Source organism: Carassius carassius, chromosome 17 (assembly GCF_963082965.1).
Source record: "Carassius carassius chromosome 17, fCarCar2.1, whole genome shotgun sequence".
NCBI lineage: Eukaryota > Metazoa > Chordata > Actinopteri > Cypriniformes > Cyprinidae > Carassius > Carassius carassius.
Window position 1 is genome coordinate 32,158,902 of NC_081771.1, and position 15,779 is coordinate 32,174,680.

At 37.7% G+C, this 15,779-nt stretch overlaps 1 protein-coding gene across 1 annotated transcript in view; it reads right to left on the minus strand.

Annotated features, from left to right (window-relative positions):
• tgm2b (transglutaminase 2b) overlaps positions 1-15,779 on the minus strand; it is a 251,085-nt gene that overhangs the window by 67,066 nt on the left and 168,240 nt on the right. The gene's annotated exons all lie outside the window — the stretch shown is intronic.

Here is a 15,779-nt window from a genome sequence, read left to right on the forward strand (position 1 = left end):
CTTTTGAATGTTCTTGGTACCAACTAAAACAAAAGTTCCATGAATGATTTATAAACAAGTTTGTGCTAATATTCTGAGAACATTATTAAATGAACATTCTATCAACGCTACTGGAATGTTCACGACTCATAACTTTATTTATAACTTTGAGAAAACCTTGTCAGAACGTTCTGACAACATTCCGTATTAGCGGCATATTTACTTGAATGAAATGGGTATAATTAATCAGTACATGTTGTATTCTAACAAATCCTTTTCATTTAACCTCATTAATCCATACTAATTTTCAACTGCCAGTCAAACATTCCACTATTCCTAGTTGACAAAATCAAGTTATCCTCATTGATTATTGTGTTTCTCTATGAAAAATGCCAGAATGTGGAAGTGAAGTGTGTTTTGAGCAGCATTTGACATTGATATTCTTCAGTGTGGTGGTGTTAAGTCTGGGTCCTGAACAGCAGCCCTGTGACAAATGACTCATGAAGGATTCACAGCAACATCACACTGCACTCCAGGAGCTTTTTCTCCCTCCAGACATGAATTCTACACTAAAAATGTCTGTATGTTGTCTAGGGTTCATTGTAACAGCCACAGAGGCAGGATCACGCTCATTATTGCTCTGTTCTCTGAAGGCTTCATCCAGTCAGACAAAACATCCTGTACAAACACACGCTGATAACAGTGACTTCACGTCTGGCTCTCTGACAGAAAGAGACGTTTATCAGCGGACAAGAGAGATTAAACCTGACCTCGCCTTCCTGAAACAAGCTGAAATTTCACCTATATTCATTTTGTTACTGCCACAATGGCTTCGGTCAATATAGCAATCACAAACAGCAGGTCATAGTCTGCTCAGCAGGGATATACAGTGTGTTACACATGCTGGTGGTTTTCAATGCTAAGGATCTGTTCCAAAACCTAGTGAGCTGCCTTATACAGGCAGCTGCCTTCTAAGGGCGCATCCCGACTGAAATAGAAACTCAGTGAGTGAGCAATTTGTAGTGCTCTACATAAGCAGCAACTGCTACAAATAGCACTCAACATTTTGGTCTGCACTGTTCTTTTAATACTACTAGCATTTTTTTTTTCTGTAACACTTTACAGTAAAGCCTCACTTGTTAACATTAGTCAATGTATTATTATTTTACAACATTTGTTATTATGTTATTAATTTGTTAACTAATAATGTAAGTTAAGCAATAATCATTGTTCACAGACTATAACGAATGTTAACATATGCAACTTCTGATTTCAAAGCAATACATTCGTAAATAATGCAGTTATTACTCTTCTGCTGAAAAGGTTTTCATTAAGAGTTTTGTTTTTGAAAGAAATTATACTTTTATTCATCAAAAACGCATTAAATTGACCAAAAGTGACATTTAATGTTACAACAGATTTCTATTTCAAATAGATGCTGTTCTCCCTATTCATAAAAAAATAAAATGTATGATGTTTCCATAAAAATACTCAACAAATGCATCTCATTTCTCTCACATCCACTATTTTGTCGCACTGCATTCTGGGATTGGTTACATTTTGTAACTGGTGTCTGCTCTGCTCATAACTGATGTCATATTCTCTGGCACAATAAATACACCCGTCCATATGAATCATTTGAATAGCTCTTTCTCAAAAGGTTATTTGTCTCTCTGTTCCAGCCGGTTGTGTATTATGTGTCTTCTCTTAATGTCAAGGAAGAAAAGACCTCAATCAAGCTACTGATGTGGAACAAAATCTCTGACATGAACTGAATGGACCAGATCCAAAATCAACAGTCTCCCCATGAAATGAATTGATATCACATGGTTTATTGTGAAGCTGCAGCTGCGTTACATAAACCTGCGCTTTCCCTTTCAAAAGACTATTGAGCTCTCATTATGCTCTCGGCAAGAAAGACTTGACTTTTCTCTTAGCAAAAGAATACAAAAATTATATTTGTTTACCTTTTTAGAAGCAATGATGCTGATATCCTGTTTTACTGAACCAAAAACTGTATTTTCAGGTATATTTGCGGGTTAAGAATAACAGCAGTAGATGGTGAGCAAGGTCTGTCAAGTGTCAAAAGGAGTCAAAATCACTGTAAAAGTGATCCTTTTGTATTTGTTTTGTGCTTTTTGGGGACTGACAGACACTAAACATCTCCTAATGTGTGCCACGCATACAATTGTATTAAATGCATTACAAATACATCTACACACCAGTAAACTGTACAAATAAATTACATTTAATAGAACGATTTATTAGATTCTGTGCAGCGCCCCCTGCTGTGTGTTACATTAATTTAAGAAATATTCTCTACAAACACAATCTCTGCTGGAAATACAGTAGAGATGTTTTCTTATAATTCACTGTCAAAGCAAACCTGAACAAAACTGACATCAATATAAGGCCACCACTTACACCTTATAAGTAGGTTTGAAGCACACATATTACAGGTTTAGAATTGAATGTATTTGCAGGTTGGTAAATATTATGGTAACGTTTGAGTGATTAAAGATCAGACTCAGCTTCTTAATCATCACTCTTCAGTTCTGACCCTTCTCACCAGACAAAACTAAGAAACACGCACGCATTCATTTGAATGCAGATACCACAGATTCCTGCTTTTCTTATATAAGCATGCTTCAGTGCTGATGTAAGTTTTCACTGATAGAGAAAGTAAAAGATAAAAGCGCTCTCACTCACCCTGAGTAGTTTTCTGGACTCCAGTGTTGTTCTCTGTAGCTCCACATGTACTGTGAACTGTAGTGTTGAACTCCATGTGTGTGAACGTGACGGACAGGTGACAGAACAACGGCAGGTGCTGCTACAGCCAACAGGTGTGTGTGTGTGTGTGTGTGTGTGTGAGAGAGAGAGAGAGAGAGAGTTCAAAGTGACTTGAGGGTTACTTTAGGAAAAAGAAAAGGAAAGAGTGGTTCATGTTACACATAACTACTATAGCAATTCAATAGCAATGTTTCTACACAACGACTGTAGTACCAATTATTATTACTATTCTAAAATCATATTATGGAATGTGTTACTTTTTGGAAGTTTAGGAATGTGAAAAATCCTGCAGTAACATGGCAAGGAACTGAAAATGTGAAAATGTAAAAATGTAATTGCAACTTTCATCTCACAAATCTGACATTTTTCTCACAGGTTTTTCTTGCAGTTCTGACTTTTTGTTGTTGTTGTTGTTATTTACATCTCACAATTCAGTTTTTTTTAAATGAAAAGTTAATTTCCACTCACAATTCTGACATATATTTTTCAATAAATTACATTTATTGATTGATTGATTGATTTTTATTTTTTTATTTTTTAGAAACAGGCTTCCATAACTGAAAATCATTTCAAATTATTGTCAAAATTGTTAATGTTGTGTGATTCTAGCTGTAGGATGCAGTTTGCCTAAATTACCAATTTAAGATTTTGTTACATGTTTAAAATTAGCTGTAGTTTTTATGCCATGTTAATCTGATGTTAGATAATAATTTATCAAGAACATCTAATAAGTCTCACAATTTGTCCCTTTTATGCCTTTAAAGCAGCCAGTGGAGAAGTGTACTTTTTTATCTCTTTATTTAATTTAATTTTTTATTATCCATCTATCTGCAATTGTAGTTCCATTGTTGTACACTGGATGGAGCCATATAGCCTATTACACTACAGTACAGTACAGTCACCAGCTCTCATTATCATGTAGCATGACCCAAACCTCCTATCCATTTATATAAGTAAAGCTTCAGTCAGACAGAAGTGCGTGGAATGAATGTGCAGTGTGTGAATACAGCGGTGCTGAATTTATAATGTGTGTGAATAGCTACTCTTCTGTAGCAGAAGAGCTTTGATGAAAATATTTGATCATATATTGAGTGGGGGTGTGGGGAAAGACTAGGAAATTAGAACATTGTGTTTTTGTCTCAGATCTCAGAGTTCAGGCGAGCGTGTTGTGTGTGTGACTCAGCCTAATTCAGACTCCCTGATGGTTTCTGTGGCCCGTTTAGCCCGGCGTCAACTTATCATATGTTCCGGGAGGAAAAGCAGCACATGTCCTCCTTAGAATAAATATAGCTGCTTAAAGACGGCATGCAGAACACTGCTACACAGTCCTAGCGTAGCCAATCTCCACCTGTCTGCTGGATGGAGAGGAGCTGAATTTGGGTCAGAGATCTGTCGGAGAGCTCAAACACACACACACGAGCCCTGGGTGATTCAGCCGTACTGCAGATAGACAGAAAGAGAGGTGACCTGTTTGCATCCTTCAGCGTGCAGGAGCCTCGTAATGATGCTTGTCATGAAGGATACAGTCTTCAGAGAACCAGACGGGTCATTCTTATGTCAACGAGCCTGATAATGGAAATGATTGACGAAGCGTTGAGCTGTTTCACTGTTTCCATTTGGCGCTGCTGTATTCATCATATTCTCAAGCAGACATTTACACCAGTCGGGTCCAGAATGAACTGCTACATATTTAAAGGTGCTGTGTGTTGAATTGACACAGAGAGGTTGAACTAGGTATTGCAGTGCAAATTCAAAATATTGCCGAGGGTTTTTTCACCTGGTCCCTCCTCCTCAGACTTGACGCACACGCAGGCTGCCAGATTGACTACATCAACAGGAACAAGCACACTTGACAATGAATGAAATGAAATGCGCTGTGTTTTCTGCCAACTGGGAACTCAGGGTGCCGAATTACAATTGGGTAAACCGTCTGGTTTTACAAACCAAAACAAAAATCGACATTCCGGCCCAGGACTCACATTTTCAAAGGAGAATCACTGACTAGTATTGTTTTTCAGATAAACATGTATGTTAACTTAGCATGTTTTTTAAATATCTGCAAACATATTATGGTATTTTTATGCTCAAAAACGTACATACAGTACCTTTAAATGAGTGTTGTTTTCTTTTTATTTTATCTCAATTTTATTTGCTATGTGGTTGCATGGGTATCAGTGGTGGTTGTCAGGGCATTACGTTTGCTATAGTGTTCTCAGTGTTGTGTAGTGCATCATTATGGTTCAGTTAGGTGTTTGCTAGGGTGTTGGGGTGGATGTTCTGATGTTGTATAGCGCATCACTTTGCAGTTAGTGGTGTATTGCGAGCTGTTTGCAGGGTGTAGTGATTGTTATTGTGTTCTGAGGCACAAGGCATTGCGGTTCACTTTAGGTGTTCTGAGGGTTTTATAATTGAACTTCACTAAGAGCTTGATTGACAGGTGATCTGACCAATCTGCCATCTTGCCCGTCAAACAAATCAAGACAGGAGAGTAGATTAACTTCTGTGGACTTGAAAAACTTGAAACATTGTGTGTATTGATATCTTTAAGCGGTTGAAATAAAATACATTCTGATGCATTCATCTGATGTTTTAGGCCTTCTTATGTGTTTTCACAATGTTTAAATATTCAGGGCTGTAGTTTGTTCGAATCACTAACACTAACTGTTTTCCAGCATATATTTTCAGTGCAGGTTCAGCATGAGGAATTACTCTAAACCCAAACTCTAAGTAGGTCATCATTTCTGTGTGTACCAGCGCTGCTCACTGCTGAATTGGGAACTCTCTGATCTTTTGTTGTCTTGTAAAAAAAAAAAAAAAAAAAGGTTGAAGTTTCCTCCTCTGCTGTCTTCGGCTTGCACTTGCTGTAAAGACGGCCGTCCTGTAACTGATGTAGTGTTGTGTGCTTTTAGAGATGTTCAAATCTTTCAAACACTGCAAAATGTTCTGCTGCACTGTTGCTATGACACCTTGTATTTTTGGAGAAGAGAGGCAGATTATTTATTATGTTGTTTTGCTAACACAAGCATCACTTTTGCTATTGCTCATTTTGTTATTGCCTCATACTAATACTATAAAATGATAAAATATATACAAAATCATATATTTACACACACACACACATATACATATATGTTTGTTACTTTTTACTGTTTGTTTAAAAATAAAATTTAGTAATCAGCTCACTGCAACAGTGTTTCGTTTACCTACTGTACACTTCAGAGTTCCCTGCGGTTTCTCTCTTGTTCACTGGATGGATTTTGTGTTCTGAGTGTGTGAATAGTGAACTTATTTGGCTTATGCAAATCCTGTGCATGTGATAATTGGCCTAATTTAAATATTTATATAACTTGATGTCTTCAGCTGAACCTGGTAAGAATAAGGAATGAAGGGAAATTTGAAATAATTTGATTTTAGTGTAAACTGTGCAGACAGGCTCAATTATTTTCCTCAGATTGCAGTGAACTTCATAAATAATCTGAATACATTTGCTTGTGTTTACACGGGTCATGTTAAGACTACAATCAGGACACACGCGTGATAGTGTTGTCCTCTAAAGACCTGCTGTCTGTACAGAAAACACTCTCATCAGAGAGCTGAAATTATATGAAATAATGTAAGGAATTACTCTGAAGATAGTGAGTGTTTGTGAGATTTGCACTGGAAAAAGTATATGCCTTTTCCCTGCATTGTTAGACTATTTTATATATATATATATTATTTCTGTTACATTCTGTCATATTGGTTGTTTTAAGAAAGAAATGATTAAACAAGTATTTTTTTTTCTTTGATTAATAAAGAAATATAATTTTATAAATAACTATAAACCAAAAATTGGGAAAGGGTTGCAAGATTTCAAACTTCGTAAATGAGCTCATAAAATTTTAGCACCACCTTCTGAGGTTGACAATCCACATTTTCTAAATGCACCTTCTTTTATTGACTGTTTGCTGAGTTTCAGATCCTGAACCGTATGCATGGTGCCTTATACAATATTTTCCACATGCTTTGGGTAACAGGCTGTGCATCAGTTCAAAATGCATGTATATGTCAAGTGCCGCTGACTGCAAGAAGAGTTGTGATTGGCTGCCTTCCCTCAGCTCAATTACTTTATGGGTGGCCACACTTGCATTGATGGAAAGCCACCAATGGAAACTCTTCTTCATGCACCCCCAGAAGAGACAGTATGTGGAGTACATGGTGCAGAACAGATGACACATATATCCCAGATGGCAAGCAGTAGACTGTCCTGGTAACTGATTGTTCAGTTAGTTAAACTCATTCTGACGGTGCGACTATGGTTGAAAATATACTTGAATGACTTTAACCTTCAAGTTCCTGTAATAATATGCCGTACTTGTTCGCATACCGATTCTACATTATAGTGAATTATGTAAAATAGTAGCAATTTTCTGAAATCTGTTCTTTCAGAGTTTAAACCTGGCAAAATATGCATTCCCGTTCCATGATGAAAAGATCAGGAGAATATTTTTGCAAAAGGGTAAACTTGTTTTCACACCTTGTGGATACAAATATAGCTGGTTAAACATGGAACCATTTGGATAATGTTTTTCAGAGCCAAACGAAGAATTTTCCTGTTATAAAACTGCAGTCAAATTTGCCATTAGTGTTCATGTTATTTAGTATTTTCATTAAATACTGATTAAAACTAATGAACTACATGCACTTAATTATTGTAAAGCTGCTCGCAATTGCATGTTGTTGTGGTTCTAGTTTCACTTAATTAGTTGTAATGTGTGCATGAAGGACAGTAATAAAAGGTGTGAGCAGAACTGCACTGTGATAGAGAGCCGGGTTCATGATGGTCTGAGCTCTTCTGTCAGCTCCGGTCTGATTTAATGGCCTGATTTTCATAGTTGAAGGTTTTAGTGGCAGTGCAGAGTTAAAAATAAGCTGGGATGCCCTATACCCTCAGGACACAGGTCTGTCTGCTGATTTATCCATCTATTTATCTGTCTATCTTTCTGTCTGTCTGTCCGTCCATCCTAGCAACACTCTAGACACAAACAAGGATATCCTGGAAGCCTCAGAAAATCTTCCTAATGATCATAGTCCTTTCAGTTTGTGCTTTATATTCTCAGTCTTCTGAAGTCATGTGATGCTTTCTGTGAGGAGCAGCAACATTTTAACTGTTGTCTGTAGAATTTGTTTCCCTCTGCTGTTGCCCTCAAATCTCATTTACTTTTCCATGACATGTCATGCAAAGCATAACACCAAAATAGTCTTTTTTTTTTAAAGAATTTAGTCTTTTTCTTTATGAGCTTCCTCTATTATTTCCTTCACTGACAGAGCTGTAACATTTGCACAATGAATCATAATTCATCACAGGTTCTTTTTAACATTTACACAGGCGTCTACTGTTTTGACCTTTATGATGCATGTTAGCGTTACGACTACATGTGAGGTTTTTTGTAATGCAGCATTTCAACCTAAGACTATAACGCTCTTTCCTTTTTCTGCTTCAAAGCACTAATATATTTTCTTCTGAAAATGCACATATTTATACTTTCTTGTGCTGGGATTTGTGTTTGATGCAGTGCTCTCTCTCTCTCTCTCTCTCTCTCTCTGTCCCTCCTGTTTCCCAGCATGCATCACGTGTTGGTGTGATCAGAGGAGCATGCGAGGTAAGACGTAACAATTATTTAATGGAACATGAAGAGAACCGAACAGGTCTCATCTGCTCTAAAATCCTCCCATAATCTGCTTTTTAAAATACTCCAGTTAATCCTGCAGCGGTTTGTGTGGTCGACAACAGCGCCGGCTGACCCTCTGATTCAATTAAATGTGTAGAGTCAGAGAGGAAACAGACTGTCGTGCCATTTACAGGATTTACTGTAACCAGACAGGAGGCTCCAGCGCTTGTGTTGTCGTACCTCATGTGTGTGTGTTAGAGAGACGGACAGACTGAGAGCGACTAAAGTTAGATGAGTGGAATGGAAAAATGACATGTGGCCATTTAGGATGAATGCCAAAGTGTGATTTCTGTGTGTTTGAAGGGGTATGTGTGTGTAAAGCGTGTGTCGAGTGTGTGTTGTTTGCCTTGGGCTGAGCAAACTCTCTCTCTGTGTAGCTGATGGGGTTTTAAATAACAGTTCGAGAGGTTCAAACCAACATCACAGAATCCAGCACAGAAACATAAACACACACAAGAGAACATGTACAACCTGCACCGAGCACCTGACAGAATCTATGATCTAGTCATTATATTGATTCAAAAGAATGTTGTCCCTGTGTTGTACATTTCTTCCATCTTCATCTAATGTTTAAAGTCACTGTTAGTCCCAAAAATGATGGGTACTACTACAAAGTATGTTGTAAATGATATATTTGCAATACATTTAATTTATACACTACTGTTAAAATGTTAAGGAACAGTACTTTTTTTATTCAACAAGGATGGATTAAATTGATCAAAAGTGCCAATAAAGTTTTTATTATTGTTTAAAAAAAGTTTTTTTATAAATGTTGTTCTTTTGAACTTTTTATTCATCAAAGAATCTTGAAATTAAAATGTATCACAGTACAGTAAAAACATATTGCAGCACAACTGTTTACATCACTGATAATAATCAGAAATGTTTCTTGAGCAGCAAATCATCATATTTTCATGATTTCTGAAGATGTTTTCATGTGACACTGAAGACTGGAGGAATGATGCATTCAGCCAATGCGGATGCAAAGAATAATCATATTTTAAAATATATTCACATACAAAACAGTTATTTTAAATTGTAATAATATTTCACAATATAACCGTTTTTACTGTATTTTTTAATTAAATAAGTACAGCCTTGGTGAGCAGAAGAACTCATCATTTTTGCAGTTCCATTCAGTGCCTCAGAAGTGATTCAAAAACTTGAATAACTTCTTTATCTAAACTAAAATATGCTACAATACTGTAGCGGGCCAAAGGTTTCATAATGCAGATACATACATACACATCAAGTGCTTGAAAAGAGAGAAGGAAGAAAGAACTGAGGTGGCTCACATTTCCCTGATCTGTTTGTTGAAACGAATGAAGAGAGTTGAGACATTCTTCTTTGTCTTTACTTCCAACTGTATCGCTGTAATTAGAGTCAGCACACACACACACACACACACACACACAAACACACCACACACATGCCTTTCACACCAAATCAAATCCACGCTTCCCATAAACTGTAAGTAACAAGCCATTTCACTCATGTTTAATTATCGTCTCACTGTGAGGTCACGCGCATCTGCTGACAGATGTTCAGTAGTTTAGTGTCTGGACTCTATTAATCTAAAGACACAATGTCATTCAACAATCACTCAAGAAAACTAAAACCAGTAACATCTTATGTTCCTGAAATCATCTTGTAATAGAAGCTCTTTCTAAAAACCTTTTTGCTGAGTTTCGTTTGTGAGTCTTTCTTTCGCTGGCAAAGTGTGTGAATCGCGGCTTTTAGAATAGATGTTTTGAAGTTGTAAAAGTGCATGCTTGGAGGTGATAATTAATGAGGAAGGCACAGAGACCTCTGAGAGCTCCTGAAGAGGTGTGGAGAGTGCAGTCTATAGTCAGACTGTGAAACGAGACGAGATGAATGATTTGCTCGCACTCACAAGCAGCTGGCAAGAAATAATAAGCAATGTAAAGTAATGATTGTGATGTCACTGAGCAATATTGAACAGTGAAGCTGTGTAGTGTTCTTTTATGTGCAAAAGCAATTTGTGTGAGAACAGGTGTTAAATCTGCCAAAACCTAGCTTTTATTACATCCTTAAAAGTAAAAGAATGCAAAAATATACCTTAGAAAAAACAATAATCTGTGAGAGAATGTGCCTCACTGTGATTTCAAGGTAAAGCATGTTCTTAACCACGGTAAAATCAAACCTTCACATGACTAATTGCTTTCATAAAACAGCTGCATCAGCAATATAATAAAGCACCAATAATGTTCAACCAGATGTGCATCTCCTGAATACAGCAGGGGAATAGTGTTCGGCATAGTTTACACATCAAAGATCGTTTGGTTGGACTCATAAAAATGTGAAAATGTGAATTTGATGTCATTGCACAAAATTGAATCATGCTTTTCTAAGTGTTCTTAGCGCTAGGGCACTTCTTGTGTCAAATCATTCAAATTTCAGAATTTATACCTGCTCAAATTATTTATTGTTATTTATTTTTTCTGAACAGAGTAGGCAGAATATTAAATGTTGTGGATGGATATTTACTGAGTGATCCACTATTTTGTAGAGAGGGGTCAAGATGACAATTTTCACCTGAGATTTGGAGCCAAATAACAGGGGGATAAAGTGACTTGAGAAAGATGGCAGCATCATAATATTATTTTTACACAAATATCGGTAGCTCTGTTAGAAAAATATATTGACTTTAGCAGCACTTATTTCAATGGTGACAGTTCAGAAATGGGGGGGGGGGGGGACTTGTCACGTTTTTTTTCCAGAATGTGCCTAAGATGTATTAAAATAATGTAAAATCCTATTAGATTCTGGTTCTAGCCTGAAGCTGACAATAGAAGTTTGTGCTTTATTTCCAAAGTGGTGCATGTCATGATTTAGACAGCTAGGGTGATGTTTTTGTTTAATTGACAGCACTAGACGTGAATGTTTCCCAGTTTCACTAAAATCTGTGAAATATTAAACAATGCTTAGAGCTGGCTTACCTCGAATGATCTGACAGCTGCAGTCCATGGAGACACAACACTGTTTGTGTTTTGTTATTCTTCTCATCCGGTTTGGATAAGATATCCTGAGAGAGAAATATAATTAGAAAGGAGTTGTTTCTTGTCTTGTGTACAAGAAAAGTGATACACTATGAACATTTTCATCAATCCTAAGGATAAATTATACATTCTGCAAAATGTTTTCTCTCTTTTTTTGCTTAAGGATCTGGAATATAACTGTACTGTTCCACTTAAGTCCTTTTATTCAGCCGTATTTTGTGTTTATATTCCCATGGCTGCAATTTTGGTTGCATTTTTAAAGTGGTGCTCCAAAAATATTGTTTTAATACAACATTTAAAATGCACATGTGTTCATTGCCTGATCTCTCTGTCTCTCCTCTGAGCAATCTGAGTGTAATCTATATGGAGTTATAGGCCATGCTATCTTGATCTTTATACTCAAAACATTCATCTAAGTAGTTTGTTTGAGATAATTTTAGCTGTTTTCGCTACACAGATTTGGTGGACTGCAGCTGTTGCCATCTATGGATGTTCTCATGTGTCTCACAACCATCTGCCGATCAGATGCCACGTCACGTAAGCTCTTCATGTGGTTTTGACATCTCTGTTTATCTCTCTTTATTTGATGAGCTTAAAATACTTCTGGCAGTCTGTTGGATATGAAGGACTTGGCTGCAAATAAAACAAAGCACATTCGAATGTGAATCTACAGTTTTGAGAAATTCACTAATTGCAGTACTTAATTAGATGATCCATGCTTAGAACTGAAGACAAATGTGTATAAATGCACAATGCATTTGCCAGACTCTGTTCGGTGTCTGTGTGTGTTTTCTTCCCCCCACGTGCTCCATGTTTATATCCATGCCCTTATTTGGTTTTCCTGTTCCTGTCTTCAGTTCTATCAGCTCCAGGTGTTCCCCATTAATTTGTGTCCCATCATTGTCTGTCTATTTAAAGTTTTCTCAGATTCTAGTTCTCTCTCTGCTGTTATACGTCTTCTGTGAGTTCCTGTGATTTCCATGTCTTTGAATTAAAATTCAATGTTGAGGAATTCTCCAGCGTCTCCTTGCTCCTCTTCCCTGTGTAATGTGACAGTAACAGTAAGCTGCGCCTTTTCTCCCTTTTTATCTCCGTTGTTTAAAGTCTTTTGTTTTCCTTTTCGCATCGTGCCCCTATGGATGAACAAGTGATGTTTATCGCATGGCTCAGACCTCACAACTGCAGACCATGTGTAACCACACCAGCCCAGATCCTCCACATCCAGCATCTTCACCTCCAAGATCGTCTGAGACCAAATGTAACAATCGATTTTGAGTAACCTAAGAATTTCTGCACAAATTGTCAGAAACAGTCTCAGGGAAGCTCATATGCATTCTCGTCGTCCTCATTGAGGTCTCGACCTGACTGCAGCTCGACGTCATAACACCCTGGAGTGGGCAAATGCTCACATTAGATGGTGTCTTGCACTTTGGAGAGGCGTTCTCTTCATGGATGAATCCCGGTTTTCACTGTACAGGGCAGATTGTAGACAGCGTGTATGGTATCGTGTGGGTGAGCAGTTTCCTGATGTCAACATTGTGGATCGAGTGGCCCATGGTGGCGGTGGGGTTATGGTATGGGCAGGTGTATGTTATGGACAACGAACACAGGTGCATTTTATTAATGGCATTTTGAATGCACAGAAATACCGTGATGAGATCCTGAGGCACATTGTTGTGCCATTCATCCACGACCATCACCTCATGTTGCAGCATGATAATGCACGGCCCCATGTTGCAAGGATCTGTACACAATTCCTGAGCAAACTCACTGGACATGTCACCCATTGAGCATGTTTAGGATGCTCTGGATCGGGTGTATACAACGGTGTGTTCCAGTTCCTGCCAATATTCAGCAACTACACACAACCATTGAAGAGGAGTGGACCAACATCCCACAGGCCACAATCAACACTTTTATTGGGGCCAGCCTGAGGCACACCTGTGCAATAATCGTGCTGTCTAATCAACATCTTGATATGCCACACCTGAGAGGTGGATGGATTATCTCAGCAGAGAAGTTCTCACTAACACAGATCTAGACAGATTTGTGAACAATATTTGAGAGAAATAGGCTTTTTGTGTACATAGAAAAAGTCTTAGATCTTTGCGTTCAGCTCATGACAAATGGGGGCAAAAACAAGAGTGTTGCGTTTATAATTTTGTTCAGTGTAAATGCGGCAAGCTTGCCAGCCAGCCCCAAAGCTCCCTCCAGTGCCCTCTCCTCGTAAGCGCCCTCCAGTGACCGCTCCTTCAGAGCTTGCTCCAAATGTCGACCCTGGCCCAAGAGTTTGCTCCAATGTTGGCCCAGACCACGCCTTTTCCCCCTGATTCAGAAGAGGAAACTAGGGGTTTGGAGAAGGGTGTCTGAAGAGGTTGTAAGGCTCCAGCTGCTCTGCCATGACCTGAGTCGCCCGTTTCGCCATTGCATCCCGAGTCCCCTGATCCGCCATGGCCTCCTGAATCCCCTGATCCGCCATGACATCCCGACCAGGTTCTGCTCCAACCCACTGTCCAGTGTCTGTCTTGAGGGACCTCCAGAGCACACCCCCCCCCTCTTTGGATGTTATGTGGTGTAAGGTCATGCCTTCCGGAGGGCGGCGTTATGTCAGACTCTGTTCCGTGTCGGTTTGTTTACATCCCCCTACATGCTCCATGTTTGTTTTCATGCCCTTATTTTGTTTTCCTGTTCCTGTCCTCAGTTCTATCAGTTCCAGGTGTGTCCCATCACTTTCTGTGTATTTAAATTGTTCTCTGTTTCTAGTTCTCTTTCCGCTGTTATACATCTTCTGTGATTTCCTCTGTTTTTTTTTCCACGTCTTTGAAATAAAATTCCATATTGAAGAAATTTCCAGCATCTCCAGCATCTCTTTGCTCCTCGTTCCCGACAGCATTAAAGTCTCAAAAGTTGTTCAGAGTCTTCAGTTTGGCTAATGAAGTATTTGGCAGAAATGTTTATTCAAATAATAATAATAATAATGCATTTGTTTTATTGAAGACTGGTGTCTTTTATCCATTTTAGTTGCTGTATTTTATTAAAGCAATACGCTGTGTATTCACAAGATTTTACCGCAGTTAAAGAAGAAACTCGCTTTATTATCTGCCATTATATGGATTGATTATTTTTTTCTTGTTCTTCTTTTTTTTTTCTACAAATCTTCATTTGTATTCATCTGAAGTCATCTGCGATGGCATGAGGGTGAGAAAATTTATTTTTGGATGAACTATCCCTTTAAGTGACATTTGCATTTATTTATTTACCAGATGGTTTTATCCAAAGCATCTTATAAAGAACATCATACGCAATTTGTCATAAGAGATGACAATATTCATGGTGGATAACAAAGATTTTTTTTTAAACAAACAAGAGTCTGCATAATAAACAGAAACCAAAGTACACAAAATAAATGTGGTTTGATATGCCAGTATTTGTTTCAGAGGTAGTGATGTGGGACTGAATGATTTGTTTTTGTTTATTCGTTTTCTCTGAATGCATTGATTGGCTGGTAGTGTTTGTATTGATTACAAACTCTTTTCCTCACAGAGAGAGAGATGCAGCTCAACTCTCTGCCTGCGGCTACAACACAGTTTACTCTGACTGACTGCAGTGATTACCCAGGAAAACACTCAATATTGAGTTCAACATGTTTGGTGTGGGTGTGTGTGGGTGCGTGTGTTGAAGTGCAAGCAAAAGAAAGATTATTGGATGCAAGACAAAAGGTATTGACATTAAACTTTAAAGGAATAGTTCAGTTAGTATGAACTTTATTACTGTTTACTCACCTCATGCTATTATTTTTCCATAGTTTGAGCTCTTCTGCTCACCAAGGCTGCATTTATTTGATGAAAATACAGTTAATACAGTAAAATTGAGAATATAAAACCGCTGTATATATTTTAAAATGCAATGTATTGCTGTGATCAAATCTGAATATTCATCATCATTCCTCCAGTCTTCAGTGTCACATGATCTTCAGAAATCATTCTTATATACTGATTTGCTGCTCAAGAAACATTTATGATTATTATCATTGTTGAAAACAGTTGTGCTGCACAATATTTTTGTGGACCCATTTTTCAAGATCCTTTGATGAATAAAACAGTTCAAAAGAACTGCACTTATTTAATTATTTAAATTTTCATTGACTGTCACTTTTGTTCTGTTTAATGCATCCTCACTGAATGAAAGCATTGTTTTAACTGTATCTCTTTATCATTAACGCTAGTTTATATAATCTGAACAGTACAGTAACTCAAAGTCCATCACTCTAATAATCTCC